The sequence below is a fragment of the Hyalella azteca genome, unplaced genomic scaffold (assembly GCF_000764305.2).
Source record: "Hyalella azteca isolate HAZT.00-mixed unplaced genomic scaffold, Hazt_2.0.2 contig11943, whole genome shotgun sequence".
Taxonomy (NCBI): Eukaryota; Metazoa; Arthropoda; class Malacostraca; order Amphipoda; family Hyalellidae; genus Hyalella; species Hyalella azteca.
This window is the reverse complement of record NW_025941917.1, coordinates 45,829-62,705: the sequence shown is the minus strand read 5'-3', so window position 1 is coordinate 62,705 and position 16,877 is coordinate 45,829. Positions and strand designations below refer to the sequence as shown.

The window sequence follows — 16,877 nt, the reverse complement described above, 5'->3', positions numbered from 1 at the left end:
CAAACAATCAAAGATATAAAATACAAGTAATTAAAGATATGAATGAAACTTTGACCAAATAGCGATGCACTTCTTGCATTTATATGATAATGCTAACAAAATTTGGTCTAGGCATATTAGTGCTGTGGTCAAAACTCTACGGATATAACAACCAGTATTTAAGTTACTTTTAATCCCATTCCTCTGTGTAGTTAGCTGGGGCAATACTCTACTAGCTATTTTACGTCATATTAGATAGAAGTTGTCGGGATCTTGAAAATATTGATCTAATATTGTCTCAAAATCAGGTTTTGCACGAAATTATTCATTCAGTTGTGACTGCTTTAAATTGGGGAAAATTTTACTGTATAACTCAAAACGAAGAACAGATATTCAGCGAAATAATATTACTATCTAATTAATTTGGTATTGAAGGGAGTTGCTAAAATTTTTAAAGCCCACAAATGATGTCATTTTATTCAATCTTGTTTGGTCACATAGAAACAATGTTAAACATACGTTATTATAAATGCGCGAATTCATGTTCTCATTTTGGTCAGCTTAAAAAACTGAATTAAGCTGCATGTTAAGCAATTTCTAGCAGAGCAGCAAAGTTCTGACACAAATTGCCGCTTTTTACTGAGGCTGGGACGAGGGCACCGGAAAGTTCGAGGGCCGATAGCTGCCCGATAATTTTCTAGAGGATGCGTCAAGTCCTCGAGAAAATTTTCGAAGCAACACCACCCTCTGCTAAAATGAGCCCTCAAATCCAGGTCCAAAAACCTGACATGGCCTCAAATCTGAGTCTAGAGGCCTGCTAAGCCCTTAAGCCCTGATCCAGACACCCGACAACCCTTCAAGTCTTGGTCCAAAGACCGCCAAGTCCTCAAGTCTCCGTCAAGACCCGCCTAGTCGTCAAATCATGTTCCAGAGACCCGCCAAGTCCTCAAGTCTTGGTCCAGAGAACCCGCAAGCTCTCGAATTCTGGTCCAGAGACCTGACAGGCTCTCAAGTCCCGATCCTGAGATCCATCACGTGACCAAAGACAAAACAGGCAATTTGTATGGCGGTTCACTGGTTCTGATTGTGAAAAAGCAACCGATTAACTTTCCTGCAAAGCTCAAGCGGTCTATGCATAACATTAAAAAATTGGACCAAACGGCGCTAAGAAGCAAAGTAAAGTAATACTTTCGACTCCAAACGCTGCAAGCTGAAGATTTCTGAGGGTATTTGCCCAAACTGGAATATTTACAAGCGTTTGCCAATTACGAGGTTAAAATGTCACCTTCCTGGCCATTCAAATTACCTGTAACACAGGCATTTGTGGACAATGATAAACTTGCTAGCATTCCATAGGTCAGCTACGGTAATTTCGAATATATTTACTCTATCAGGGACTAGTGGACAAAAGTAACATATTCAAAGTCACTTCGTTGAAGCATTGCTGGGGTATTAAAATACGCTTCTGATACTTCACTATGAACCCATGGCATACGCTGGCGTGTGAAGAGTTTATGGCATGCATAGCGTGTGCAGAGCTCATGGCACGTGTAGCGTGTGTAGAGCTCATGACACGTGTAGCATGTGCAGAGCTCATGGCACGTGTAGCGTGTGCAGAGCTCATGGCACGTGTAGCGTGTGTAGAGCGTGTGTGCAGAGTTGGGTTCTGTCTTTCATTAGAGCGGACGAGCTCCGAAAATTAGCGCCTCTCACGCAACCCTTTGTGGTCCGAACATGCTGAACATGTTACACATGCTGAACATGCTGAACATGCTGAACATGCTGAACATGCTGAACATGCTGAACATGCTGAACATGTTGCACATGCTGAACATGCTGAACGTGCTGAACATGCTGAACATACTGAACATGCAGCACATGCTAAACATGCTGAACATGTTGCACATGCTGAACATGCTGTTCATGCTGAACATGCTGAACATGCTGAACATGTCATAAGCCAGTGCGCCGTGGCACAAGCCAGTGTGCCGCTGGTGTGTCGTGGCATAAGCCAGTGCGCCGTGGCACAAGCCAGTGTGTCGTGGCATAAGCCAGTGTGTCGTGGCACAAGCCAGTGTGCCATGGCACAAGCCACTGCGCCATGGCACAAGCCAGTGTGCCTGATGTGCCGTGGCACAAGCCAGTGTGCCTGGTGTATCGTGGCACAAGCCACTGCGCCTAGTGTGTCGTGTAGCGAAGTTGTCGCTGGTGTTTGCAAGGCTGCGTTGCTGATGCTGAGCGAGTGGCCGCTTTTACGCAGATTGCTCGCTGCCGTATTTGCATGATCCAAAAACGCAGAAGTTTGCTTGGCATGCAAGAATAAGTGACGACCAGACAAGCGTCATGCGTAATATGGCATGCGTAAGCCGGCATGCGTGAACCAGCATGCGTAAACCAGCATGCGTAAGCCGGCATAGGTAAGACGTCATTCGTAAGCCGGCATGCGTAAGCCGGCATATGTAAGACATCACCCGTAAGCGTCATGCGTAATATGGTATGCGTAAGCCGGCATGCGTAAGCTGGCATGCGTAAACCAGTATGCTTGAACTGGCATGCGTAAGCCGGCATGCGTAAGCCGGCATAGGTAAGACGTCATTCGTAAGCCGGCATGCGTAAGTTGGTCATGCGTCACCATACACAGTCATTATAATTATTATTATTAATATTATTAGTATTATGCATTACAATGAGGAAACAATTGTTCAATGACGAATGGCTGCGAGGCGAATGCGTAGTATAAATAGAAAACTAATAGGAATGAAATGTTAACGCTACGAAGGAAGATATGAATAATAAAAATGCATAAAAGAAAAGACATAAAATTCAGAGAGAATGGCTCGAATAAACAAGGATTACTATTTAAAAGGCATCATCACCATCATCACTATCATCGTTATCCTCACGGTAATGATGGAAAAGTGATGGATGCGGACGAAATGCTTGAAGTATATGGAACGAGAAAAATAAGAGTACATTTTACTAATAGGGTTGAGTTAAAGTAAGAGTAATAAAAGGATTGAGGGGAGCGAGGGAATGAGGGGAATGTGAGGGGAGTTGGTGAGGGTTGTTGCAGGGCTTCCCTCTAACAGCACCGCGATCAATGAGGGAGCCTTCACTGCACTCACACGTCACTGCACACTGCAGTCTACTGCACTGTATATGTGCTATTTACTGTATATATGCTATTTACTGTATATGTGCTATATACTGTATATGTGCTATATACTGTATATGTGCTATATACTGTATATGTGCTATACACTGTATATGTGCTATAGCTATACACCTGTCTCTTATACACATCTAGATGTGTATAAGAGACAGCCTGCCTTCATCCCCAAGCCTGCCTTCATCCCCAAGCCTGCCTTCATCCCCAAGCCTGCCTTCATCCCCAAGCCTGCCTTCATCCCAATAGAGTGAAATAGAGAAAGTTTACAAGCCTACCTCGTGCGACGAGTAATGGACATTAATCTGTTTTATTTTAACGTACATCAAATAACCATTAACCACCGGCAAACATACATATCAATCGTACAAGTGATAATCTTACTTAAATGTGTAAATCAACAGGCAATCATTAGTCAATTTAGCAATCAACAGTCATAGGCGGCAATCAACAATCATATTAGAAATCGACAGGCAGTGTCTAAATCAATTAACAATTAATAAATCATAATTCTATGAAGCTAATCAGTTCACCGTAATTTTAATGACATACACGCATCTTTTAGTTTTCATTAATGCAGAAATTAATAAATAAATCTACGGTAAAGCAACATGACACCGACTAACTTGCTAGTCACCGAATAGACTCAGATTTGTTTATTGTTATTGAGCTGATGTTCTACTCCTGATGTTCTAATTAATAATTCACTAATTATTAATTAGTGAAGGGTTAACTGCACCACTTAAAAGTGAACATGTAATATTGCACAATTTTAGGCGACTGTTTAACAAGTTTCAAACTGGCCTCACATTGAATCAAAATAAAAAATTTGTATCGATATCTACTATTAATCCAATGAAATATACAGAAGGTTATTCATTTGTGTTTGATGACTGGATATATACAAACACTATTCAGTCTCAAGTGTAGTTGACTTTCCAGATGGCCGCGCAACACCTGTGATGAATACCTGACACCTGCACCACGGAGTGTGACGTACAAAGTGTGAGAAAGGAAAAGGTTTTAAAAAATATTACTCAGTACTCACTGCAGTGAGTGACAGAGAGCGCATTTTCTCGTCGACGAAAACGTGAAGTCACGGACGGACAGACAGACAGACAGACGGACATGGCGAGCACAATAGTGCATTTTTTTCATAAATGAGAAAATGCGCTAAAAAGACTGAAATTTCAAATCTAGCTCGAAGAAAATATTCACCGTTAAGAGAGATACAAGAACAGTAACAAAATATTCAAAATATGTAGCGTACATATATAATGTAATAATATTATTTATATGGACTAGACAACGTACAATCAGTCGCATTGTGCTTAATCAGCTTTAATAGAGAGGTTGCTTTTTCTTCTAAGCATTCCCTTCCCGTATAGATGTTGTCGTCAGCTTCCTTCTCGTCTATTAATGAAACCTTGGTCAAAAATATCTTAACTGCTGAATAAATGTATACTTATATATTAACTTGGTTAAATGCACACGAAGACCGTGAAAATGCAATCAAAAAAATGAGCGAGATTGTCCAAATTGCATTAAAATCTTGGCCTGGGGTAAGTCATTCTGACCCTGCAGTCTGGCCCGCCGAGTGTCAGTGTATACGTCCGCTCCCTGTGGGTAATAAAGTGTGTCACTATTGGACAATATTGCCCATTCTGAGTGTGTGTGAGCTACAATGCCTGCTATTCTAGACTAAATTCATTAACGGAATTTTTCTAATAACGACAGATGATTTGGGATGTTATTTAGTAGAAAATCATGAAACCTTAAGTTATTTTCAGGCCACTGCCTTAATATAACTGGAGGCTTTAAAAACTTCAATAACTAACGCTGCATTCAGAAAAGGGCAAAAAATATTCTGATCTCATGGAGTGTACATTCATTGAAGTTGAGTCGTATGTCTTATGTTTATATATTCAGGTAAAAATTCAATGCCGAACTAATGCTGTCTATGAAACGAAGAAGTTAATGTCAAAGAAAAAAAGAATAAAATTGTTGTCACGATTGTGGCATTTTGCGTGATTGTCTCATTTGGCTGAAAATTTCTCCAAAACGCGAATATTTCTCGTGTCTGTACGAATTGTAGATGGAATATTCCTTTTTCTGTAATACGTACTCCGCTTCCTCAGCTTTACCTCAGTCAAATGTTCGCAGTCAATAAACAATGTGATTCACGGAAACTTCCTGATTTAAAAGTTCAATACAAAAATAAATAATAAAGATATCTTTACAATAGAATTTTATTGCAAAAGAAATTACCTGATATTTTATACTATTCACACGTTTCTAAGATGACATCGGACAAATGACGGCCCCCATTGTCAATGCATTCATTGGGTCGGTTTTTAAAGTTCCATTCAACTCGCTGCAGCATAAAGACGGGTATGTTGGCGATTGCTTGGCGTATGTTGTTCTTCAAATGAGGTAGGGTCCTTGGACAGTCATTGTAAATAATTTATTTAAGATAACACCATAAAAAATCACAATGAACCAAATCGAGGGATCAGGCCGACCAAAGAAGGTCACCTCTCAAGGATATAAGGTCAACCAATGATTTACCTGTCAATATGCTTCAGCGAGTTGAACGGAACTTCAAAAATCGACTAACTGAATGTATTGACTACAGGGGCCGTCATTAGTCCAGTGTCATCTTTAAAAATAAATGACCCTAAATTTCAGGTAATGTCTTTTTGAATAAAATTTATATTGTAATGATATCTTCACTAGTTCTTTTAAATTAAGCTATTAAATCAGCAAGTTTACTTGAATCATCCTGCACATTATTAAATAGTAGGTAACAAAAACATATGCAATACTTAACAGAATGAGGGCCTCTCTAGTTGCTGTCAATATTCATACTGATTGCTTGAAATTATTAAATAATAGGTAACAGGAACAGATGCAATACTTAACAGAGTGAGGGACTCTCTAGTTGCTGTCAATGTTCATACTGATTGCTTGAACCAATGATGGCAGAAACTAGTGGCTGCCAGTATCTCCAGCGCAACCCGTTCTACATTAGAAAAAAGTAAAAACCCAGTTAAAAATTTTTCAACAATTTAGAAACTGATTGAGTTGAACTATTCTATTCTCGGCTTCAATCGAGGAACCAGAATTACAACAAACATGGCATATATGCAAGGTGACAACGGACCACGCTTACCAATAATAAAAATAATAGGCTGGCCTTATCATCAATTCAACTGCAACGTCACCTACGAGTGTTGCAAGTATCATCACTTTCTGTTTGTTTTGATGGAGTGTCACCAACTAACTTCTGTTGTGATATATAGCTTTGTGATATATAGCTTCGTTATGGCTTTCATCACAACACATCAGTTCATATCATAACTTGAAGCATTCAATGACGTGACACAGTTCCACAATTAGAAGCAATATTACCTTCTACCTCTCAAAATATAATTTAACACCGGAATTTCGAATCCATTCACTTCCGGATCAGTCAGCAGATATATTGAAACACCAAGCCAAGCTTATTATTTCATCCGCTGACGATACTTGAAGAAACGGTGCTTCAATTCTCACACTATAATCAAAACTCCCGAAACTTCTTCTTAAATGGAACCTGCCAATTAATGAAAGTGAAGCGAAGCTCTGCCGTCAAATAAAAGTTTCGACTGAGGTTCGTACAAATACCTGCTTCCTTGTGCGTGGTTCACGTGACGCCAGCTATGATTTGGGTCAGTAAACGACTTATATAGGAAGTAAATATTATAATGGCAGCTATAACGGCTATCATATTGCACACGCTCAGCTTAACCTTGGGCGAGAATGAGCTGCGTCACGCCGCTGCCCTGCACACTCAAACAAATGAATGGGTTACATTGCCCAAATAGTGACGCACTTTCTTACTCACAGCACGAGCAGAGAACGGACGCCCTAGCTTCTACTGGGCAAAACCGGGCCAGGCTGACCCAAACAAGAGAAAAACTACATCATCGCAATCTAGACAAAGTTTCACTTATTCATGTGAGTGCACACGCAAGATAGGATATTTGACCAGCGCCTGACGGAGGGTGACAGGAATGACGGGCGTGACGGCAGGATACCTGAACTGCTGGTGACGTGGGGAGACGAAGTGTGATCCGATCCTTCGTGTAACGAAGCGTGACGTAAGGTCTCATGTTCCCGACCATGTTAGTCTCGAGCGCCGTAACATGTCAGGGTGTGGATTACGGCAGACAAAATAGGCTTTTTATTCTCATTACGTGGAGGCTGGGCACTACGAAACATTGGTCCTGGCAGGTCCAGAGTACGACAATAAAACAGTTTTGGTGGAGCACGATGGTCATGGAACTAACCTAAAATATAAACTGACTTATCAAAAATCAGGCTATTGATCACCGCTATCAGGATAGGCAATAAACGAATATGTACTCGAGACAAACAGAATATGTAAGCGCATCAGTAGTGTTAATTACACTAGGACAGCTCGAACGCTAATTGTTTACAAATACTTTCCGATCCATCGTGGCCTGGGACTGCTACGTCCGAAACAAATACCAAGGATACCAAGGGTGCAGGATTACGGCGATATCGTAGTCATCTTTTATTTGTTTTTTTTTTCGGTTGTCGGACTGAATGTATTGAATTTTAGTGCAGAATTTAGGATAGAGTGAAGAAATTACCAAAAAATTCCAGTTTCAATTGCTTGACTTATGGCCAAACACTTGCTGCGCTTTCTCTCTTCAAATTGCAGCCGCAACATATACACGATGAAAACTCCAAACATTTATTGATATAATTTAGTTGAAGTTACAAATATTTTAACTTGACTGCGCTCACTGCCTCTATTCCCCACCAACCTTATACTGAGTTTGGGCCGACCGCAAGATAATAACTTGTCTGAACCTATGTTGTCTGTTGTGTTCTCTAATGGGTCAGCAACGTTATTAATAACCGAGTCATATATTAATATGACTGAGTCATATTGTCCAAATAATGACACATTTTCTGCACGTCACTGATGGGTATTTTTTTCGGGCCAAACTGGGTATCGATGACCCACACACGGATAAAGAGTGCATAGCTATTAGGACAAACTTACGCTCATCGTTGTCTTAAACATGCATGTCTTTTTCGCAGATGAGGAAATTTAGAGCTCTCTGCGCCGCGATGAGTCGTTAGGATGAAGTCGAGCTGCGCTGCTTTGGTTTTCTTCCATGTGGAGCGACGACCAGAGTCTTACCAGGAGCGCAGCCGTTCACCACCAATTTTGTGCACCAATAAGCCCTGAATCGAACGCCTTGGATCTCTCCGGACATCAACCAATCAGCCGTGAACCACTCTGCTTTGTCATTCTCCGGCCTTGCATAAAACCTGCCGTGCACCACCAGGCCGCGGATCGAATATGACTTCCGGGCATTATTAAATTTCGTAATTTTACGTTCACCGCATCTGAGGTTAGGTTTCAGATAGCATAGTTTTGTTCCAAAAATTACCGTCCTTAGATGAGTGGCCGTTCGACCGAGGGCTGGTACGACGCACGGCCTAGATATGATTGTCCAGAAATGCTGAAGGCTACGTTCCGGAAGACAGGAATCATGATGGTCCATTACATCCTGGGCAGTGGTGGTCTTCGGCAGGCGACCCGTCTAACCACTCGGTGAAGACTCGAATTCGGTGAGTGGCCTACAATCTATAGGAATAAAATTATTAATTAACTATTAAAGAACGCAGCTTTTATAAATGAAATGATAGAATGGCTGCACTGGTTCATCCATTAATCTATCACTCAAGCTTTGCAATTTTAAAATCTGCAGCCAGAATCTCGCAGTTATAGCAAGGAATTTTAATACGTGGCTGGTGGTTTTCGATGCGACACGCATTGATCGATTTAATACAAGATGAGTTTGCGTTGGTTATATTTAACTGTTTCATGAGAATTAGTATCAAGCATATAAATGCCTTAATCATCTATAATCTTCGATGCGTTTTCTCGCACTAATTTGATTATTCTAACTTCCGATGAACCTATATGAGTCCGAAGCCATTAGAACAAATGATTTAAGTTTTGGCTACTCGTCTTTTGTTTGAACATTCTAATGAAAAGGCTGAAGAAAACACAATATCACACTGATTAGTTATTTATTATCAATTTCAGCAGTGACCTCGGCAATTAAGAAGGAAATCCTTCATTCATCTACTCAGACACTAATAAGTAATGTCTATATTTCACGATTAAATTTTCTCTAAACTCATGCGAAAAATATAAGACAACGGCAAGGTAAATGCTGTGAAATGCAAATAGCGAATTGATTTTGACGGAAGATACTGAAAATTAGATTAAATTGAAGTAATCACTCTGAGAATTGGTGAGACCTTGTCCAAAAAACTACGCACTTTTCACACATACGTAGGTCATCGTGACATAGTTTGGCCTGGTACAAGAGCGTATCAGACGTACGTATAGAAAATGCGTAATTATTTGAACATGACGCATTCATTAGTGGACGTGAGCTATTTATACACCAAGCCTTCGCATGCTCAATGCTACACAATTGAGGAAAAAATGTGCGGTTATGACACTCTCAGAAATGGGTGAAATTTTGTCCAAATAGCAATGCATTCTTTGCACTTTTGCGGGACATCCTGACCTAGTTATGTTAGGTAAAGAGGCGTATTCATCCAACGAGCATAAAGTGTTTCATTATTTGGATAATAACGATCTATTTTTCTGAGTGTGCTACTGCTCAACGATGACATCCAAGAGCTGTGGGCGAGGGAGAAGAGCAGTCGAGAGCAAGATGTGTAATAACTTTCAAACTAAGAGCGAGACTTGGTAAATGGTTCTTCAACTATGTAAGGTGAAGAATTACATTTTAATAAAATAAAGAACGAGAAAATACAATCTGAATATTTGTAAATGTGAGGAAAAGTTGAGGTTGAACAATATGATTTGCCGGGATGTGTCACTGCCATATATTCGTTCCAGGGTGATTAAGTGTGACCTACGAGAAAATCTTAGAAATGTTCAAGAGTGATCACCTAGTTGAATAATTCAAGTATTCGATTGACAAAGCTCACTGATTTGCCTCAATCAGAGGTGCAAATGTACAAACTTGAGAAGAAACTTAATTTTCGTAACTGTATACTATTAACTACGCATTTCAATGAGCGTGCTCCTAAGAAACGTATTTCAGGCGACACCGATTGAAGCTAGCTAATTTTCTATTTTATTTTTCAATTTCCTTCAATTACGATTTTTTTATAAAGCTCTCGCCAAGATTAATGGTTTGGTGGAGTCTTCCTTGGCACCACCGAAAATTCACTTTCATTACAAAATAACTTATTCAGCAAACGATTATGAGATAATCGGCTACAACTGCGACTAATTACGATTCTTTTCTCGTAAACTTTAAACAGCCGACTTTGGTGGTAAACAAGAAACGCAAAATAGGTCCAAACTTTATTCAACGATCTTCCAAGGTGCATTGTAACATCTGCCAATAGAATAAAGCCAATAATTTTGTTTGCAAGTGTTACATATTACAAGTATTTTGCCAATCTCAACCGAAAAATTTCCACTTCTAAAATGCAAGAGATGATTGACAAAAAAAAAAAAAAACTCAGAAGGGTTTCTTTCGTTGTAATTCACTACAGAAGTCACGTCGACCTTTCAGTGACCGTGTATGTTATTTACGATAAACGTCTTTCATCCTTATCTTCATAAAGAAATAAATGGGAGATTAATAGAAAATCGATCGTACGGTCGCAGTAGCGCCTTTACAGCAAGGAATGTATGGTAGCGTTTCGCACAAAAAGAGAAAAAAGAACACTAACCGTAACAATAGAAAACATCATCTATAGTCATCATTACAATCATCATCACGACCATCATTTGCATCAATAATATTGTTACTATAAAGTATCGCGCTAATAAAATTTTCACCAGCAGCGTGTCTATAATAATAATAAAATTTCGGGGTTCAAATAAGGCGCTCATCGAAGAAAAGCTCAAAAGAAAGCCAACAGGATAGAATTTTTCCTCTCAGAACGAATCAAGGCAAGTCCCCAAATTCCGATAGCAAGTCTATCAACAAAATCTACGTTGAAGCCGAGCGCAGGCAACTGCTTAGATCAAGCAACTTCCCACGAACGCGCGTCGGCATCATCATGGAGATGAAAGATAAGACCAAAAAAGCCAATGTGAACGAAGCAATATCATGAAACACAAGCCACACAACACACATGGAAACCGGCGCTGATCAAGTAACTTAAAAAAGTGTATACAATATCTGACGTAAAGATATATATAACAACGACGACAGCATATCTATGTGAGAGCACTTAGTAGAAGAGCTTATCGGGGCTGAAGGACATCACACGCCATGTAGAACAGTAGACAGCTCCGAGATACTAGACTAATAGTAGTTATAGAGCAGTAGAAACGGTGCACTTCTAGTAGTAGTATATTAGTAGTTGTAGTAGTATTAATAGACCCAAGGATAAGTACATTCCACACTAAAGATTTCATTACTAGGCAAATATCATAAAAGAGGTGCGCATTCAACGTCAAGTTGACAATTACAAATTTGGGTAGATGTCGCCAAGATCCGCTATAAGGAAACTAGCAGACTCTGGGGCCGGGATTGGGAAAGCTGTGTGAGGTAGAACCTTGATAGGGACACGCTTTTTTTTAGTCGAACACAACAGCGAAAGCCAACTAAGCCGAACCGAGGTTATGAGTAACATCCGAAGCGCTAACGGAAAAAAGTTTACCCCCAAACTAAGATCAAAAGAGAAGGTAATTAAAACAATACATTTTTAGAACATATTTATGATACTCAAATCTACTTCAATATAAAGGAAGCTAATGGAATATAAATCAACCACCTAACAGTCACCTCTAAAAGTTCTACCAGACAGGATTCCAGCACACAATTCGAGAAGATGCGGCAAAAGTTTCGACTGCAGAGCGATGTCGACATGACGAGAAAGAACTGATCAAGGAAGACTACCATCGCCGTCTGACTTTAAATAATCAAGTAAACGCGGGTCTAAATTACAGTGGAAACTATACCGTAATTAGAAGCTGAATCTTGATCACAATAGTTACAATTGAGACTTGAAGCGCTTCTCTACAACACTCACATCAATAATGTCGTACCAAAGTCTCCTACAGCTTTATTCTAAAATTACGATTACATTTTGCTTTATATTTTAGCATTATCAAGTTTTTACTAAATATTTCAAATTCGAATAAAGGTAATGTTTTAAAGAAAATGTTATCTCACTATACATGATACGGTCGAGGCTTTGGATGTTCTCACAGAGAAATTTCAGGACAAATATTTATTATATCAGTGATTTAGCAAAACAGAAAACATGTAGCGACACTCAATGCAGCGTCTCGAGATATTTGAACATTTAAATTCGCATCGTCAAAGACGGTAAAAGACTGAGGCCCACGTCGTGTTCACGGTACCACCGTGTACAGACTCGTGTGTACCCAGTATCACCGTTAAAACTCGAGTCGTGCACCCGGTATTATCGTACCAACTCACGTCACCATTGTGCAGAGAACACGACTGCAGTGCTAAAAGCCTGACGGCATTACAACAATCCCTAAGGCGGTCAACTGCAGCCGGATAAGCTAACAGGTCTTTGCTCTTCCCCCTCCAAAAAACACTGCAAATCAAAGGGCTTCAGTCTCTTACAGTCTCAACGGCCATATTGGCTGGTGAAGCAAAGCGCTTAGAAATAAACGTGACTTGTATACACTCGCATAGCAGCGAAGGAATATGGACATCTTCACCGGTGGAATTTAATAGGGCCAAATTCGAAGAATATGGAAGTTTTGGCTAGTAAGTGCGCTCGTGATGAGTCAAGAAAGCCAAGCTGGTTTGGCAGCCACAGCAAGAGTGAGACAACGGTTCAAACCTCTCGCTGTTCGATGGGCGTGTAGAAAACTAAATCTACTTGATAGGAGTGGGTGAGGGAAATGTACTTCTATCAATAAAAGTAGAGATGGAGCAACAGTAGAAGTAGAAACTTACCTACACCTCTGGAATTTGACCAATTTTCGAGGTGACAACCCGATGCCTCTGCTCATATACCAACGCTATGTGTCTACGAAGAGAATAACTTGCTCATGCTACTTCTTCAGTTCAACATTAAAGGATTTATTAGGTTTTAAAGAGCTCCGTATATTAAAGATGATTTACAGCCAATGACAATAATATTATTAGTGCAATATCCCCGAGATATTAACTACAATGCTACCTAAGAGAACGAAAATTAAATTGTACAATGGGGAACTCAGTAGTTAATCGAAAATGCGAAGAAATTCATTCAGACTCACAGAATCGAATGGAACTTTATTACAAGCTTTTAGATTACTTATGAAATTCTTACAGAATTAATTCTTGAAGAAGTTTATGAAGAGCAATCAATCCCACATTAGCAAGGTTGAAAGAACTAGAGCTACAAAACTATAAGGCAAGTACCACCAAAGAAACCAGAACCGCGCAAATATCAGACCACAAAACATAGCAAGAATAACGACGGACAAGATCAGCATTAAAGTTAGTAATTCGTCCGAGTTCAATAGTGAGTGCTTATTGGTGACGTGAAGAATAACCAGCCATGATCATGAGACACAATAATGGTGGGAACCTAAATACAATCAGGCCAATGTGTTCAACCATCGCACCATCACCTCTTCCGCCCCCACAATGCATGTGCCTTCTATTTTAGACCCTCTGTCCATAGTGTCAACTGTTTGTTCAATTGAACATTGAATTTATTTCCCAGATTCTAAGTGCCGTCACAGGTGATCAGGCAGACATTTTAGGATAATGTTGACCAATATACCCTTCTCAAAAAATCATGGTGACAACTATGGTGAGCGAAGGCGGAAGTTTGGGTGACCATACAACTTATCATCAGGTACTGCATCGTTCCTTGCTGCGCCAGTAATGTGAACCCAATTATTTTCCTTATTGACTTTCGATTGACTAACAGCGGTAGAAATGATAGTAACAATAGTAATGACAGCAGAATAATAATAATCATGATAATAATAGTTGATATAGTATTTAAATAAGACAAGGCGAGCACTTCACTTGGAGGTCATCATTGTCACGAACTCTGCAAAAAACAAAGAGGAACTGATAAGCGCGGTGAACACAATATCGGGCAACATGATACATTCACTATACGAGTTTCTTTTGTTTCAAATCTATCACAAAAAAGATTCAATAATTAACCAATGGTTAACCTAATATTACATCAAACTTTTCACACAGGCAAACACACATTAGATAAAAAGTCATGACACAAAAAGCCATTATTTCAAGCAAAAATAAAATTTAATGAGTGAGTGCAGCTCAAATGCAAAAAAAAAAATCCGTGCAACAAACAGTAGCTGCTAATGTACAATATAAAAGTAAACTGCCGAGAAGAAACGCCTGAAGTGGTAAATAATTAAAAAGTGAAAATACTCTATTTATTGCATTAAGACTTCAGTAAAATCAGACGTTCTGGTCCTTCGTTTTTTATGCCTACTGCAAATAGGGATGACTGGGCCACAATTAAACGCGTATTGTTTGTAAACCTAGCATAAATGATGGTGACCAAACAAGCTCAAGCCTTCAGTGAGTCACAAGGCATGTTTCCGTCATATTCACGTGTACCGAGTGCACGAAATATGACGTTACTCTTAAGTACTTTTAATTATTTCGAAATTTCTTATTGTATTGATCACATACTAAGATAAATGAAATACAATTTCAACTAATCGATCTATTATTACTGATCCCACTTGGAAACCACAGCTGCGCGGGCGAATGGAAGCCCCTTTATTTACTGAACGTACGTAAATATATAGTTTGTTTAAAGTTAACATTACGATCAAGAAGTATATTGCATTGCAGAAAAATTTTGGGTGTTATTTCAGATCTATTTTTCATTTAAGAAAAGTAATTATTTGCAAAATGTCTTCCCCATACATTGAGGTTGAAGTGAATTAACGTAGCTAAAAATGATTTTATTAAAAGAAATTTGAACCGTAATAAATGGCACGAATTACGGTGAAGGGTTAACATGAATTTATTTCCTTGTGCCCTGGAAAGGCTTCCAAAGGCCCACGGACTGGATTTCGCACGAGGTTATGATCAAAATTTTCATTTAAGACCTCCACAGTAAATTGATTCATGGAATTCATTGCATTTAGCTTACGACTGCAGTCCTCATTACCCAGTAGTGCAAAGAAGAAGAGCAGCAAACTCTTCACTTGGCCGTCATCATGCGGATAAATTCTGCGAGGATGCAGGTGTACGAGAATGTTAGTCAAACAGGCTCATGTGCATGTCTTTCCGTTAACGGTTATTCTCGGCCGCAAGCAACAAGCATTAACAAAATACTCAAATACAAACAAAATTAAACTAAAAATGTGTGCGAGATGAGTAAAAACTTGCAAATTCAAGAACTAAAAGTATGTAAGTATCAAAATATAAATCTGACGAAAGCCGCACTATTAAAGCACGACGTCTAAAAAGAATGTCATGCATCACTATGTGACTAAATCATAAAATCTGATGATTCAGATAGCAGTTCAAGGTTAACTATTAGTGTTATGAAAGTAACTGCATCCATCACTTGTTTGGAAAAAAATCAATCAAAAAAATAAAAAAATCTAGTAAAGAGGATGGCAAAACAAACTTGGGACTGATATCTTCAGATGTGTCGATCATACTAATAAGGAACTACAACATTACTTAAAAATATTACTTATAACGTGCACTAAACTAAATGGTCTACAGATACACCGCATTACAGCCAGCGTCTTATATATCATTCATTTACTGTTAGCGTGTATTCAATGTGTAATACGCGAACAAAATAAAAATGGTAGCAAAACTGAATACAAAACAAATTAAAACGTCATTGCCTGAAAATAATTCATAAACAAAAATGTTTGCAGAGCTACAGATACAAGGAATAGCAATCAGTGAGAAGGTTCAGTCAGGCATGCACACTCTGTGTAAGCTCGAGCTGGATGTCGTATGAATTTGCTAACCATTACCTGATTTAAAAGCGAAATTTTATTCAAAAATATCTAACGATACAAGGAAGCTTTTACATTGAAGACCAAAAAAAAGTAAAATAGACAAACATTTTGCAACAAATAATGGAGAATTTTGATGATAACTGAAAATGTGCGCGTCAATAATTTGAAAGAAGAATGAAAATTAAACAGACAATGAATAAGAAGTTAGGGAAGAGGATGAAAATAGGGATATGTGGAAGTGTATAAATAATCAAAGAGCAACGATAGCGTAAGGAAATGAATCAGGTTTAGAAAAACAAAATTTCAAATTTGAAATTACGAGGAAACACAACTAACTAACAAAAAACTGAATAGAGAGATGCACAAAATGAAATAGAAAGAAGTAAAAACGCACATAAAAAATTTATTCTAAATAAAATATGGCAGTGCATGGATAACTAAAATATGCTGAGTAACAAGATGACGATGAACTAAAGCTGATAAAAAATCCGAGTAGCGAAGAGGGAACAATAAGAAAGAGTGTAAGAATAATAAAGTTATTAATGAAGATAGTAGGAACATGTAGGAATATAGGTAATACTGAAGATAGTAGTAATATGTAGGAATATAGTTAATAATGAAGATAGTAGGAACATGTAGGAATACAGGTAATAATGAAGATAGTAGGAACATGTAGGAATATAGGTAATA

The 16,877-nt window shown here is 38.8% G+C and overlaps 1 long non-coding RNA gene across 1 annotated transcript; it reads right to left on the bottom strand.

The window, feature by feature from the left end:
- Positions 1-12,381: 12,381 nt before the first annotated feature.
- LOC108665188 lies at positions 12,382-16,577 on the bottom strand. Its single transcript, XR_001930422.2, has 2 exons — positions 15,374-16,577; positions 12,382-14,266 (listed from the first exon to the last, which is right to left on the bottom strand). It is a non-coding gene; the product is annotated as an uncharacterized LOC108665188 (long non-coding RNA).
- Between the last annotated feature and the right edge of the window lie 300 nt (positions 16,578-16,877).